Source organism: Oxyura jamaicensis, chromosome Z, assembly GCF_011077185.1.
Source record: "Oxyura jamaicensis isolate SHBP4307 breed ruddy duck chromosome Z, BPBGC_Ojam_1.0, whole genome shotgun sequence".
Lineage (NCBI taxonomy): Eukaryota > Metazoa > Chordata > Aves > Anseriformes > Anatidae > Oxyura > Oxyura jamaicensis.
In genome coordinates, this window is record NC_048926.1 from 62,075,436 (window position 1) to 62,090,127 (window position 14,692).

General features: G+C 39.1%; 1 long non-coding RNA gene across 1 annotated transcript; it reads left to right on the plus strand.

Moving 5' to 3' along the window:
- The first annotated feature begins 218 nt into the window (after positions 1-218).
- LOC118156474 lies at positions 219-3,102 on the plus strand. Its single transcript, XR_004746287.1, has 2 exons — positions 219-848; positions 952-3,102. It is a non-coding gene; the product is annotated as an uncharacterized LOC118156474 (long non-coding RNA).
- The last annotated feature ends 11,590 nt before the right edge of the window (positions 3,103-14,692 follow it).

Consider the following 14,692-nt stretch of genomic DNA (forward strand, 5'->3'; position numbering starts at 1 on the left):
CTGCTCTGAGCAGACGCCTCAGTGTGTTTTCCACTACTGACTGCATGCAGAATCTCTTCTTTCCAGGCCAAGTGTCCTTTGTGACTGTCCCATTCTTCCTGAGACCAGTTATGACATTGCAGCATTCAAAAAAGAACTGAGGTACATAAAATGAGAGCAGGGGCACCTCTAAACACTCCCTAGGAATCAGTGTTGCTCAGCCTCTGTCTAATCTTTGTGGGACCTAATCCACAATCATGTTATCTTTTGTTTCTAAAGGCTTCCTATACCTGGAAGCAGTGCTTTATCATTGCTGAACCATTAACACATAATCTCACTTGTATACAGAAGCTAGATGTTAGTCCTTCAGTCTCCTTGACGCAGTGGTCCACTGGATTTCCTACAGCACATACTGTGCAAAATCTAGAGGACTGTGGTTTTCATGAAATGTAACCGCAGACATTGCTTTCTTCAAAACACAGCTAGAAGCAGAAATGGAGGAGATGCTTCTGGTCTGATACAGGACAAATATCACAGTCCTGGGCATTAGGAGTGCCCTCCTCACTGAATGCTGAGGCAATAGGCAGTACCATCATGCTCCTTTTCTTTTTCCTGAAAGACTTTTTACAACACTGTGGCAAGGGAGAGATACAAACAGTGAAAGAGCAGTTTGGGATGTTTTCCAAAATGCAGGAGATGATTTTCTAATCCCAAGACTGTGGTGCAGATGGGAAGATGCTGTTCCTGTGTCTGGCTTTCTTTTACATAGGCATTTATGTCTGGGAGAGGTTTCAGGCTTTGACTTCAAGGTGGAGAGAGGAGCACACCTCTGATGCTTACTAACCTGGGGGAGAGACCACACATGAAGTGTCTTTTTACACTTGTGTTTCCCTGTAAGGTGCCTCTTGTAAATCCTGTTCGGAAGTATGGGAAGTTTACAGTTGGATCCTGCTCCCTAAAAGTTTTTGTCAGCACATTGTCACAACACTTGTTTTATCAGGTATTGTGCTGAAAGTAACAGTTACAGAGAGGGTAGAGTACCTGATGTTACTGTACAGAGTGGCTTGGTCCAGCATCTGTTGAAACTATTTTTTTTTTTTTTAATTCTTGCACTCTAGTAGGCATTTAATCCTACTGAATATTTGATTTTGAGGTGAAGAATCAGACTTACATACCTTGGAAAACAGACAACTAAAAGGTAGGCTAAAACAAAATTCTGAGAGTGATTTTATACAGGGATTGATATTTCACCTTGCAACAACTGCAATTATACAATAAAAATAGGAAGAGCAATATTTTCATAAACTTATGAATCATTATTAATAAATAATGATTTTGGAACCACTGCTTTCGGTACTTAGCCTCATGCATTTACAGGGCTGGATAGTTGAGACTGGATTCTAGCACCTCCTGAAGTGAACACCTTTTTAAAGTGGCAAGTATACCCATGAAAAAATTAGGCAGCCAAATTTTAAAGCCACTTCAGAGGAAAACCTGGCTTAACTGATACAGCAATATTAGGTGCTTCAGAAAAGTTTTTTTATATAGGAGCACTACACTTAGAATGTAGACTGATGAATTAACCAAATGAACAAAGATATGGTTATACATATAACGGGATAGAAAAGATACTGTTTCATGGCAGCCCTCTGTTTAGGAAGAGAATACCCAGTTCTCTGATGCTTCAGTAATTTTTTATTCCACTCCCCCAAACTAAAACCAAAGCTTTTGCAACTCATCTGCAAAATACAAATACTTATTGGAAGCAGTATAGAAGTAGAAAGCTGTCTTTTCAGCAGTACTAAATGCTGCAAAAAGCTGTAACTAAATCTAAATAGATTTTGTGTGTGTGTGTGTGTGTGTGTGTGCGTGTTTGGCTTAGCCATATGAGAAAGTACAGTAAAACAAAGAGTTTACAAAGCAGTGTCCTATATATTTATAGATTGGATATAAATAGTCTAGCTGCAAATGTTGAAGTTCAATTTCTTAATTTCTCCTTTATTTTTTTAGATTTATAAGGTTACAAGGTTATAAGATGAGCACAATTCTTTTTGTGATCCTAATGCTGCTCCTGTTAGATGAAAGAGAGAGAATTCAAAGGAGAAGTTAATATATAAAGTGGATTTGGCTTATGTTTCATTAACTGAGTATCTCCACTAAAGAAGTTCTCTTTTGGTAAGATCAGCATTTCTCAGGATTGTTCCTCTTTTTCTCTTCCACTATCAATAATCCTTCTACATCTTCTCTGTTAATGTAATTGAATTCAATATTGTCAGCTAAAACTGATTCCCAAATCCTCTTTACTGAAGGAGATAGTCTGCAATGGAAAAGGAGCAAAATCCTAAAACATGAGACTCTCTTTACACCTCCTCCCCCTCTCCTCCCATGGCAAACTACTGTTGGGCCTAAGATTCCTTTTGCGAATGTGATGAAAAAAGCTGCATTAAAATTATTGATCAGCTGTCAGTGACTTAAGGATCCCATCTCCTTTAAAAACAAACAAACAAAAACAAAACAAAACAAACAAATGCAAAACAAACAAGCAAACCCCCAACCAGCCTTCAATTGCATATAGTTATGTTAAAACTCAAGCTATTGCAACTATATGCAAATCGGGTGACAGGAAAAGGAAGAAATAAATGTACTGTACAAAAGATGATTCTGCGTATCATCCTTGATAAAGCAATTGCTTTTGATAAAAGTCAATTCATTTTCACTTTAAGATCTGGTTGTTCTGATTACTCAGCTAACTTATTGATGTGAAGAGTCTTCCTCCAAAACCAGAAAAAAAAAATCTTTTTCAGGATTTAGTTCCCTGAAGTTTGCTGGGCAACCCTCTCCCTTTGTCCTCTGACTAGTCACTGAACTTTGTTTCCGTGACTGTGAAACTACCTAGCCATCTTAGGAGAGGTATTCCTGCCACATTACTCACACCCTCAAAATATAAGTACGTTATATTTTAGTGCAAAGTTTTTTCATATTCAGCTACTTTTATTTAATTTACTTGCAGTAGGGCCTTAGTGGAAGAGCAGATAAGACTATCACAGGGCTGCTATGCATCCTCTTAGTACTTATTAATGTAATCTTAAAGTTGATATGCACAAAAACAAACAAACAACAAACCCCAAAAAAACAACAGTTAGAATTAATGTTTGAAATGTTTTGTTGCAGTGACTCACTATTCTGCCTGAGTAAACAAAATGAATTAGTAAATATTATTGGTGTGGCCTTACCACATAACAGTCTATTTTAATGCTAAAGGAATATTTTACTGAGGGGAAAAAAAGTAATGATTATTTACCACAAAGAGAACTTGATTTCAGGTTCCTGCTGAATTCCCTTTTGAAAATCCAAATGTATTTGGTGCATACATAAATACTGACCAATTAATCCCTTCTTTATTTGGGTTCCCCATATCCTCTTTTACTGAGAAAGCAGTAAGCAGGGGGTAGGTATTCAAAACATCGGTCAGGATCCCTTCTTTTGGGGGGACTTATTAAAATGTGTAGAACAGGATTCCAGGCTTCAAGGCCTTGGTTTTGGGGATGCCCATGACTAGAGACTTGCACATGATGTTTGGGTAAGCCCCAACCTTACGTCTATGGCTGTCAAGAAACAATCAGTTGATCTTCAGTATCTCTCCTACCTCTCTTACCATCACAGCCAACTCCAACATGCACTTGTATAACTCACTACCCAGTTTTTCTCCTCCCCTTATGCCCTCTTCAGAAATAGAGGTGCCACTACCCCAAAATTCACTTATTAAATAATCCTAAGGGCTACAAATGTCCCCTAGCATAGGAGACATCTGTCTCTTCTATGTGATGAAATCTTAAATCCCTCTGAACTGAATTCTCTAATTGACAGAATATAGGGTAAAGTTTTCTCAATTACTCTTACTGTTGAACAGAATAATTAAATAGCCATTGCAAAGCTCTACAGACTAATGGCTGAGGAAGTCACTTGGGATTTTGAAGCCTGGATTCCAGTCCCAGTACTAATGAGTGTTTAAAGTATATTCTATTAAGAGTCCCATTTCAGAAAACCCTCTGGGTTAGCAGCTACAGCACTGAGCTGAAAGATGCACATTAAAGCTCATCAGGCAGAGGAATATATTGACCCTCTTTGTTCTGCATCTTGGGTGTGTGCTGAGCAAAGTATGCACAGGCATCACGGCATTCTCTTCCTCCCTTTTCCACCATCCCTGCATTTTGCAGAGTGGTGATGAATATTGTACCCCAGGAAACAGTTTGGATCTGGGAGTCAATCCAGCATACTGTATGTTGGCATCTGCTTCTGTAAAGTGCTGTGATCCTTCAGATGGAAGTTGTCTACTGGCTAGATCAGGTTCCCATGTTTCCCCTCAATGTCCCAGTTTGATGACTAACTCTTTGCAATGAGCCACAACAAAGCCTCCGTTCTCCATGAGACTTTCTCACTGGCCATATGGGACCATTAAAGGGCGAGCGAGCCTTGCTGACCACTCCTTGGCTCTCCAGTCAATGAATCAGTTTATGGATGGGAATCAGGGAACCTTGATTGGTGTGATATTGCTGCTGGTGCACCGTTGTGCTGGTGTTCAGTACCTGGTCTTCTTTGAGCCCCAGCACAACACAACATACTGGGACCCACAACAGAGGGAGGGGTCCTCCAAGAGACCAGGCAAGGCAGACAGCTGTTCAATTTCCTCTGTTTCTAGTTGTAACCTGCAAGTAAAGGTTATGGATTATATTAGCTGCCTAGCTGAAGGAGAACAGTTATAGTGCTGAGAAATACAGCATTTAATTCTATTGTTGATGTGGTGCAGAGTTTTTACCTAGTTCTTGTTGCAGAGGTTAAATGATGCTCTCTGGAGCAGAAAGGGCATTTAGTAGGAAGGAATTTCACTAGTTAAACATTTTAGTGTTAAAACATTTATGCTCTAGAGTAACAGAGTCCCCCTTTTTGCACTATTATTGTAGAGACATACTCAGGCGAGAGAGAATTAAAAAATCAGGATTAAGAAATCCATCTACTAAGGTCTGGAACACAAGTCCTACAAGGAGCTGCTGAGGGAACTGGGGTTGCTTAGTCTGGAGAAGAGGAGGCTCAGGGGAGACTTTATTGCTCTCTACAACTACCTGGAAGGAAGCTGGGAGTTGGCCTCTTCTCACGGATAACTAGTAACAATACAAAAAGATTTTATAACATTTTAATAACATTTAATAACATTTTAATAACAATACAAAAAGATTTTTTAATAGATGTTATAAAAGTGCTGATTTTCTCCTTGCTAAAGGAGAGTAATTTTACTAGCTTGTTGTGAAAAATGCATGTTTATGTCTATGATGGGCTGGGAATGGTACTGCTATAAATATTACTGGTATATGCAGTAGCTATGGAAAAAAAAAAGCACAGCCAATTTATGATTATTCATTGATATTATTTATTTATTTGGAGCTAAATACCTATTGTTAAACATCTTAAAATTCATCAGTGACCTTATTCTTTCATTTTATTTTAGTTTGCTAAAACAAGAAGGATTCTCTTTACTGAAATGGATGCAAAGGGATTACTGCCTAGCATTAAAAAAATCTGGATTTACACAAAATTGTTATCAGGTAGTTCTTCTATTTTTGGAAAGTCTTAAGAACTTATATGGTGCCAGACAGCTATATAAACCTAAATTAAGGATTTGTGCTCCGTAAAAAGCAGAAATGGTCTTTTTATGTGTTGAATTTCCTTGCCTGTTTCATTCATTCATATGTAAGTGAGAACATGCAAAAGAACGTGTTTATTTCATAAACATATTAATGCAATCTCTTCATGCAGAAATATGAAATTTCTGCAGCAGGTGAACAAACCTAATAGTACTGCGCATAGTTCTTTAACTGTTAAGATACAAATTTCTTAGTGTTCTCCCTGAAAGTTCTTCTCATTCAGCATGTCTTATTTGTGTCCACTGTCATATAACTACTGGGAAAGTATTTTCCTGTCTTCCATTACCTCTGATTGCAACACTTATTGCCTCTTTTCATATATTTTGTTTGTCCCTTAATTAGCATAATTCAAATAATCTATTTTAATATGATGTTTGTATTCTTTTAATAGTTTTACGGCAATGGTACAAGAGAATGAAAGGGACTATAAAAAATAGCTGTCCTCAATCTAACCTACTGATTATTCTAATGCTTTCTGCTCAGATGGTTCACTAAGCATATGCCCAGTATCCATTCTCTACATAACCCGATGAAAAACATTGTTATGTTTACATTATTATATAAAAAGGCTTTATATCCAGGGAAGTGACTCATGTTTTCTTGCGCTTGCACTGTGCCACTTCTTTAGATCTGGACTACTTGCCCTCTTCTTCTGCCTAGTACCAGAAGATAAAAGCTTGTACTAGAACTAAGAAAGGGTTCTAACCATTAGTAATGCAGTAATTGGCTTAATTTTCAGAATTGCTGAACAGCTAATCCAGCAGGCATTTTGGCAAAATAAATCAGCTAAGAAATTCCAAAAGATTTAGCACACTACTTCTAACAATCTGATAAAACTTGCTGAATGCTTAACCCATATTCTTCACAGGTATAGCATGATACACCGTTCCCTTGACTCTATTGGTCTGTTACACATATATTTAGAAAAACCTGAACATTCAAAGGTCTCCTGAAAAGTAAACCAAGTTAATCTTTGCACATGCCTAAACAATAATAAATGGTGTTAGGGTGGACCAGTAATTACTAATTATGAGTTCTTTGTTTGGGTGTTGCAGATAAGCTTGGCTTAAACAAATGTTATAAAGTTGGGAACCCTGGGAAGCAGTTGCTTTAATGAACATAATAATAAAATGAACCATAAATAAATAAACAATTTTTAGTCTTCTCATATGAAGTCACCTGATGTAGGAATATTGCCTGTCACTGCAGGTAGCTCAGTGAAACGCTTCAGTGTGCAGTCACAACTGAAGACGCATAAGTAACAGGACAAAGAATAACCATGAGAACGGTTTAATGACTTTTAACTGAAGGCAATGCTGCAGCATTCTTCTCTGAAGTGCTGCACTGTGGCATTTCCTTTCGAGAAGGGCAGTTTAGTGCTAAAGGAGGCTGAGAAAAGGTTAATTTCCATTGGTAAGGGACAGAAAACACTTGTGAGAAAACACTACATGCCCATCTCACTTCTTAGCTTTTCTGAGTGGTCTTCTAAATATTTACAACCCGCAATGTTAAATAAAGGGACCTAGAAATAAAATATGCTATATATTTTAAATAAATAAATAAATAAATAAAAGAGAACAGGATTTCTGTCTTCTCTCTTTTACCAGAAAAGTTAGCAGTAAGTAAATGAAATTTCAGAAATGAGAATATTCAAAATTTATAATGGAGTTCTTTTCCATAAAATGCAAACCTTTTCAAATTACTGTCCTGGTAAGTCTGAGTTTTCAACTGAGAGAGATTAAATGGCATCTTGGGTATCGATTTAGATTTATATCTGGCATTTAAAAGAAGAGATCTCGTATGGGAGATCAGACCTATTATCTCTCAGCCATCGCTGCCAAGGCTATTAGGAAGCAGGCTGAGATCAGATGGGCAGGCCCTCCCTGGGGCCTGCTGCACGGCGGGGAGCGCTGGGAGGGGGCCCCAGCAGCAGAGCTCTGCTTGTCCCGATAAGCAGCATCCGATAAGCAGCACGGGATAAGCTTTCTGCACCTGCCACCAGGCTTCTCTGACCCAAGTCATTCAAAGTCAGCTTGAATGTGTCCCTGTTGCCCTGCCCTCATAGCGCAGGTGTATGGAGCAGATTACCCCTTTATCTACTGCTGCCTCCTCAGCGCTCCTTAGCCTGCAGAGTCCCTGATTAGCCCCTATGGGGACAGATACTCATCTAATCCTGGGTTCTGGGCAAAGGCTAGAAGGAGGGGCAGTCTTGGAGCTCACAGGCCTTATCCACCATGCTGAGCACAAGAGGGGAGGATGCAGCCATCTCCTGAGGACACAGACCATTTGCAATGATGATGAGCTCTCTGGTGGAACTGCTCTTTAAAAGAGCATCTATCTTACACCAGCTAGCCAACTTTTGCTGTTCAGGACTTAGGCCAAAATGATATTTTGCATTCTACACAGATAAAATCTCTTCCCAGAATTTGTCATTGGGATTTAATTACTTACATTCTTGATTTTTAAGAAATTCAGTGCTGGTAGCACATCAAATTTAGACAAATACTTTTGTATGTGCATTGTATGATGGCCAAAACATCACCTCAATTTTTTGTAATTACACTTTCCAATTCCCATTTCTCAGTTTCTCTCTCTCTTTAAACATCTGTTGTCATTTCTATTTTGAAATTACAGCTTTTTTTTTTTTTTTTTTTTATCCCCATTTTCTGTTTCCATCTCACATAGTTCCTCTCTACAGTTCCAGTATTCCTTCATAGTGACTGCTGTCTTAATTTTCATTTCTAGCTCTGTTGTCGTGTATTACTTTTACATTGCAGGTCAGAGACTAATGAGCAATACCGATCCACTTGAGTTGCTTTTAACTATTTACAAAAATATTGTTTATGAGCATAGTAGATGGCATTATCATGCAAATTCACACTTTACCTCATACATGATGTAAGTGCCAATTCTCCCTCCAGTCTGGGAACCGTGTATCCATTTTCACTGTTTTGGCACCTCTTTCCAGTCTGCTTGCAGTCCTGAAGTTACAGGTGCTCTTGCAGACACAAATGTATTGGCAGAATTTGTGCTTACAGCAGCCACCTTTCTGTAAATGCAAGCCATTGTGTTTCATGAGAAAATCACACCTGTAACTGCATGACGTGTATGTTTACATCCACAAAGGGATACTTGTGTTGAAAGACAAACAAACATCCTTTGGCACCTGCATTTGGTCTGTGTAAATATTTGCCTGTAGAAAGAGAAATATTACACTTTAACAGAGTTGAATTGAAAGCAGTAAAACTGTGTGGATAATTTATTTTTCAGCTAGAGAATTTCGAAGTTTAGATTCTGATCAAAACGGAGTCAGGACTTTGTTTTGATTGCTGATGGGTTTGAACCAAAACCCACATAGTATCACACAGTAGTAATAAAATACTACTACTACTAATATTAAATAATACCAATGATAATTTGCCCCATCCCTCTATTACATTAGAGCTTGATTTTTAGAGCCCACTCTCTCAGATGAGTATGTGTACAGGTCTATCTAGGCTGACAGAAAGGAAGACCATGTTTTCTTCCCTACCATGTATATATGGAGAAAAAGCACCAGGCCCACCTAGCTGACATTTAAGAAGAGAACACAATGGCTGATTGTGTTTAAAAGAAAACACTTAGGCTCCTACCCCATGAAAATAGAGTTCCAGGCTACAAAACCTGAATAGAAGATTCATGTTGGTCTTGAAGAAGCAGCCCTACCCGCAGTTTGTATTCCCGACTAGCACATTCTCTGCATACTGGTTTGTTAACCCCTCTAATTCATGTGTGTGAATGCTGTGGTGGGGGTCTCGTGCCTAGAATTCAGGTGTGTGAAGGCAGATGTAGTGTTACATCTACATCCTTCGGGAAAATACTGTCTGGCTGAACAGCAGAACTGTGTCCTCAGAAAGAAACTGTCTGCATTACTGAGTAGCATGTGACAGAGAATTCAACAACTTGCTGCTCTCAACATTGTCTGACTTCTGCACTGCCATTCCCAAGGCAATACAGAGAGATCTCTTACCTGTGTACCTTATTTGTTCTGCAGTAATGATCACAAAAGGGACAATGTATTCCTCCATGTCTATGGGTATCTTTCCTATCCGGAGAATGAGTTTCAGTGGAATAGAAAAAATTGTTTTATTCCAATCTGCTTGAATATTGATACATTTTTAATATTGGGAAAATTAGTCTAAGAACGAACTTCTAGGACATGCTCTGTAATAGTTAGAACAGACTTTTCCTAATTAAATCTAGAAGATCTTTCAATTTTACTCCTTATTTTGATCTTCCAAAAAGATGAAGAATCTAAAATGGTTGTCAGGAGTGAAGAAACCTTTTTTTTTTTTTTTTTGGCAATCGCTTTAATATTTCCTGTCTCAACTACTTGAATGTAGTTCCTCTGTAGAGAATACATTTTGAATGTGTTTAGTTGTAGACAGAATGACAAAAGTCAGTTTATCTTTTGAGAAATGGTCTGTTTATTCTAACTATTTTAAGGAACCTAATGTCACTTGTATTTTAAAATGTCACTGTAGCAATACAAGAGCTACTAATCTTGTAAGCTGGGTTGCAGAGGTGTCTGCTACCCAGCTGAAATGTTGGAAGTTTAATTCTTTAGAAACATCTTTTGCTGACTGTAAGAACCAGCAGTGGATTTAAGATTTGAAAGCAACCATATATGCCACACATTTACAATCTGATAAAAGCAAAGTCCATCTTTCACATTTCATGGACTAGTAGGGGAGCATGTTATTAAGAAAACTAGTATGAACTTTCCAAATACAACGCCACTGCAAATCCATAGTAACAACTTTCTGATGGTAAAATGGAAGCACTGATGATAAAGTACCAATGCAAAAACTTATTTAATATTTTTCAAATATGGGCAAATGAAATGTAGTTATTTAGAATCAATTGCTACATGAGTCAGAAGGGACATATTTTATGGAGATGAAAAGCACAGCTAACATCAACTTGTACACTGCCAGCTTTGTGCAATCTTATAGTTAGATGCAAGCACTCTCACTGGTCTTAATGGACTGAAATTTTTCAAATACAGAATTCCCTGAAGTTAAAAGTAAGCTTACACACTTGCTAACCCCCACACACTTGAAGTCACTCTCTGTATTTGCATAGGCTGAAATAGAAACAGCGCATGATCTTGTAATTTCAGTAACTGTGCTGAGTTAAAGGTCTATTTCAAAACTGCAGTCAGATTAAAAATAATGTCATAGTCACCTGCTGAGCACCTGCAATGGCCATGAAAGATAGTATTAACACTGATACAATTAGCTAGATGAGAAATTCCTTGTAGGTGTCAGTATCTCCATAATGAGAAAAAAGAAGGGGAAAAAAAAAAAAAAAAAAAAAGTCATTAAGCTTGTGTGACCTCAAAGTACTATAAAAATATCCAAAAAGGGTGGAGAGGTGACTTAAGGAAAAAACATTTTTCCTAGCTGCTTTGTGGATCCCTTCCTATATTTTCAATGTTTAATAGTACTAATATATATTTTTTAATAAAAAAAAAAAAAAGCCCATCCCTTGAGGTTCTCTTGACTGGAGGAAAGGCATGTAGCAGTTCTATGCATTTCTTAAGCTGCACCCCCAAGAATTAAGGCATCCATACTTTTGAAAATCTGTTGGTTATCCTAAATGTCCCTTGTAACAGGTGAGGGTTTTTTAACTGGAATGAATCTGCATTTCTGCTGGTGATACACCGGAGGTGCAGAAGAATGTGCAGATTAGTGGGAGAGCATAAAATCAAAAGCAGAAGCTGTAAAGTATGCTTCTTTCTGGTATGTTGGTATATACTGCACGGAATCATCACGCGGTATTTCTCCTCCTTCTCCTGCTACTGTGGCATGTTATCAGAAGGCCTCTGGAACCAGCAGAGGTGCAGCAGGGGTGGGATGCCAGCTCGCCATCACGACTACGTGATGGAAGCTGCTGGGGTGAATGTCAGAGCCATCTGGTGGGTAAAGCCCTGCCAGATGGTGCGCAAAAGGTAACTCACACATGCGGCGCGTGCGGGTAGTTCACATCTCATCGCCTTGGCAGCTAACTGCAGTCGTTTTGCTGTGGTCTCACAAAGCATTTTTAGATCTGCATGGGTACCTCCGAATGATCTTCTGATATCCTGCTGCTATCTGTGTTACCTCTGCTTTTCTTACTGGGGCTCTGCTTCCACTTGAAAGGCATCTTCCTGCGTGTGCACTCAGCTATGTGCCCGCTTGTGTTTGTGAACTGAACAAGACTATTTCCTTCAGTGCTTTCTAGAAACTCCTGGGCCTTATGCAGAACACACTCTGAGTGCAAAATACTGACACAAAATGGAATTTCCTAGTTTTTTTTTTTTTTTTTTTTTTTTTTTTTTTTATTCCTTTTGTTTCCTTCTTCTTAATATCTTCTTTCCTTCTTCTTAATATCTTAATATCTTCACATTTTTATGAATGCAGAATTCTCCGTGATTTTAACAGGAGCCTGGCATGTATGGGGGCAACAGGATAGCTGCCGAAATAGCTTTCTAATTCCTTTTATTGTAGCCTGTAGGTGTTGTATCTTCACTGGATGTTATGTGAGCTTTTGAAACCACTAGCCATTAGCTGTCACTTCAAATATTTCATAGTGTTTTTCCCTCTCAAAAATCTAATTTTTCCTGTGTCTGCTGAGCTTCCTGTCCTGCTACTGATAGTTCTGTTCCACAGAATTTATCTTCTTCTCGCAGTTAGTGGGTTTAGAAAAAAATATCTGTTCTCCAAACATCTCCAATCATCATAACTATTGAATGAGATCTGCAGGAATTGTCTCTTACTTTATGAAAAGATGCATGTGCAAGCACACACACACATGCATATATAAGTGTAAAAAGAGCCTTTTTGGCAAAACAGCAGCAGGACTGACGATAATCAGTAAGAGCAGTTCCATCCAGTATATAACAAAAAGGTAGAAAAAAAAAAAAAATGAAGCCCCCAACCTCCAACAGATAACGTTTGGTTCACTGTTACTGTTTTAGTATATTTCACTAGTTCTGAGCTGCCCATTCTAATTTATTTGTGATGTAAGTGAATATACAGCAATTCAAGTGAAAAATATATTTTATTTCTGCAATTAATCACATTTGTTTTTAAAAGTAAACTTCAAAAATACTTTAAAAGGGAATATGCTAGATTAAATAACACATTTTTATCTCAGCTCTTTTGCCAGTGTCATAGAGAGGGAGATTTACCTCCCTAGCTATGAGGGAGCAAATTCTTACCTGTTCTTACTGTAGACCTTGAGACTGTGATATCCAGGTTGTACAATGGAACTGAAATAAAACCTCCAGCAGATTAGTTTTATAACATGTTGTGTGATTAGTATGACCTCTTGTGTTAAACACAGGAATATTCATTTGTTTATTCGCATAATGAAACAATCAAGCAAACAGATGAGATATCCAAAAGCTAGTAGGAGCAGTGTGCCCTTGCCAGTTCTACATATGAAAGGGATATCAACAGGAGATATATTAAAACTGGGATTTGTAATTGTTATGTACGAATTAGAAAAATAAATGCAATCATTTCCCCATGCAGATCCACACATCTATCCTGTATTCTATAAAGATTTTGAAAATATCATTTTTTTTCTTCACAATTTCATAAAATCTTGCATGACCAGGCTAGATGAAAATACAGGACACAGACACAGGGACTTCTAAATATAACATGGAGATTTACAATTTTGGTTAAAAAATCTGCCATGGGAAACTAGGTCCTGAGATCTTCTGTTAAAGACAACATGTGAGAGGCAGTACCCTTAGCTGAACATGAAGGACATTAACATGAACAGAAAAGACAAGATGAAACCTAAGAACATTTATAGCTTTAACTCGTTCACAACACACAGCGACATGACAGCAGCCCTGTGCAGGAGTTTTATTTACATAGTGGTAGAAGCACAGGCTCCCTAATTTTTTTTGTTTTTCAAGATCCATGCGATTCACACGTGTTTGAAAACACAAGCTGAACAGAGTCACTGAGACGGAACCGCAGCACCGTGCTTTGGCAAACGGACAGTGGAAGATGTGAAGCAGCGTTAAATGTCCTGTTTGAGCTTCATTTTTATTTATTATTTTTATTTTTGGTATGTCTTTGGTGCTCAGGAGAACTGGCTGTGATGGAGATCACCCAATTACACGTCAGTGCCATGGTGTAATTTAAAAGCACGGAGCGATGTGTTTGGAAAGTGCTTTATCATTCACGCAGGAATGTGTTAGTGGATTTTTATTCAGAACTTGGTTGTTGAGGGAATTCTGCACTTTCACAAGGCCTCATGCTGCTGGATATTATGTATACCCCTACTGTGGGCGCCCTTTTCCAAAATACCCAATGCTGATGCTTGGTGATTTAAAAATCCCTGCTCCACCAACGTTTCGGACCCATGGCGTGCGCTACATTGAGGAGGGCTGTTTGATTGTGCAGGGCTGGTTGCTTTGAGGGGCACGCCTGGGCTAACGAGGAGGTACCCGAGACCTAAGAACTACCTGGCAGCTCCTCGCCTGCTCGTCGTACCAAGGCAGGGCACCTCGGCTGCTTCTCCTCGTGCAGTCCGTCCTCAGGCACGGAAACGGCACCGATGCGAGCTTTTACCCCGGAGAGCGCTCACAAATTTTGTGTTTAATGTTAGGGAGAAGGGAGGGGTGTTAAAAAAAAAAAAAAACTTACATTTTTTGCTGTTTTTTTTTTGTTTGTTTGTTTGTTTTTTTCAGCCTTTAAGGGCCTGATGGAGAAAAATACAGACAACGAGAGGGGCCCGCGTTGCGCTCCGAGCTGGGCTGCGATTAACCCGCTCGCCACCAAACCGCTTACCTCCCCCGCGGCCCGCGCCTCGGCAGCCTCCCCTCTGCCACCGGGGGGGCCGGGGAGGGGGGCGGCAGCGGAGGGGAAGGGTCGCTCCCCCCGCGGGGTGCCCGCCGGTGCCGACCGTGTGCCGCTGTGTCTTGCAGGGCGGCGCTGGACAGCTCCGCGGCTCGGCAAGGCGAGGCAGGG